This window comes from Etheostoma spectabile, chromosome 19, assembly GCF_008692095.1.
Source record: "Etheostoma spectabile isolate EspeVRDwgs_2016 chromosome 19, UIUC_Espe_1.0, whole genome shotgun sequence".
Lineage (NCBI taxonomy): Eukaryota > Metazoa > Chordata > Actinopteri > Perciformes > Percidae > Etheostoma > Etheostoma spectabile.
This window is the reverse complement of record NC_045751.1, coordinates 11,911,973-11,913,718: the sequence shown is the minus strand read 5'-3', so window position 1 is coordinate 11,913,718 and position 1,746 is coordinate 11,911,973. Positions and strand designations below refer to the sequence as shown.

Sequence of the window (1,746 nt, the reverse complement as noted above, 5' to 3'; positions counted from 1 at the left end):
GAGCTCAACCAGATCAAGGGTGAGGTGGACAGGAAGCTGGCAGAGAAGGATGAGGAGATGGAACAGATCAAGAGGAACAGCCAGAGGGTGATTGACTCCATGCAGAGCACTCTGGATTTTCTGAGTCCGGAGTCAGATAACGATGCCATGAGAATCAAGAAGAAGATGGTGGATGGACTGAAGGGATGGAGATTCAGCTGGACACGCCAACCCAGACTGTGAGTCCCAAAGCAGCTGAGGAATGTGTCAGGCGAGCTGAAGGTATTGATAGACAAACAAAGCTGTTGACAGGACATGGTCAGTGCAGGTACAGTTTTGGCATTTATGTGATATTTCCTTTTATTTTCAATAGGATCAAACGTGCACCTTGATGCATCGTCAGAGCACAGGAAGACTTCAAGGAACAAGCTGCTATGTGGATCGCCGATAACGGATGCTGATGGTAGCTGAAACGAGGAACTTAGAGCTCTCTGGAAAGACAGAGAGAAGTCGGCAGACTGCTGAACAGGACTGGTGAAATTTGCCAGTGAGCGTGTTGGACTTCTGCACTCTCAGGTGAACAAGACAAATCATTTCTTCAGTAATTCAAAAATCTAATCACAAGTAACGTGGAAGTCAGGCATGTAATGACTAAAGTGCCTTTTTTGCCTTTTATTCTGGAATTTTGTGGAATACAAATATTACATGCGCATTAAAAAATAAAAATCAGTTTTGCATTTATCTCAATCGACCAAGAACGAAACAAACCTGAATGAATCAAAGAGCTGTGGTCATTGGTTCTTGTTTTTTTTAGACTGTGACTTTATGCTCTGATGATTTATTTAAAGAGGGTCCTCAGAATGGGCTGATAGTCCTGAGGCTCGCTTCTCTGAAAGATCACAGCTGCAACTGAAGGTGTGATTTCTTTTATCAGTACATTTAAACAAGAGTAGAAGAAAAAAGAATTGAATCGTAGAACTGCTGATCCACTGACTCCACTGCAGCGTAGAGGATCAGATGTTTCCCACGACTCTGGTTCTGGTCTCAATGTTGGTTTCTGAGGTTGGGCTCAATCAGAGCTGCTGTAAGAACAGAAGGATAAGTGGTGATTCACAGGACGGAAACCTGCTATAGTAAAATGATAAAATAATCTGCATCTTTCCTTTTTTAAGTACAAAGAGAAAAATACTCAGTTCTCTGAATCACTTACCAGTGACGTTGAGTCAAACTCTAACAGAGTTTACTCTTATAATTGTGAAACACTTTACACACATACAGTCCGAGTCTTCAGTCCTGAGTGCGACAACATGAATCTGAGTTGTCTCTATGAGGACGTTTTTGTCCCATGGACTCGTCCATAATATGGTCATCCTGGACTCTGGGACCTTGACTCCTTCATGGAGGCAAAACAGTATTTAGGGGGTCAGAGGACAGTTAACAGTTCACAGAAGATATAAGAGAGAGGTGGAGGAGCTGTGAGGGTTGGTGGTGGTGAAGGTCCACTCCAGTGTGATGTCCTGGTCTCTCCTCTGCCTGATAGGAGGTCTGGGTACATTCACTACAAATGTTACTGTTGAGGAGACAGAGAGGGAAAGTAGGAGAAGGAGATGCAGAGGAGAAGGCCAAGAAGGCCATCACTGATGTAGGTTTACAATCCATTTGTTCTTACTTTCACTCCAATGAGAAATTTCTCAATAACATCTTATGTTGTTTCTTCTAGGCTGCTATGATGGCTGAGGAGCTGAAGAAGGAGCAGGATACCAGCGC

At 43.5% G+C, this 1,746-nt stretch overlaps 1 pseudogene; it reads left to right on the top strand.

Annotated features, from left to right (window-relative positions):
- Positions 1-1,746, top strand: part of LOC116669468 (myosin heavy chain, fast skeletal muscle-like) — a 15,472-nt pseudogene that overhangs the window by 13,187 nt on the left and 539 nt on the right.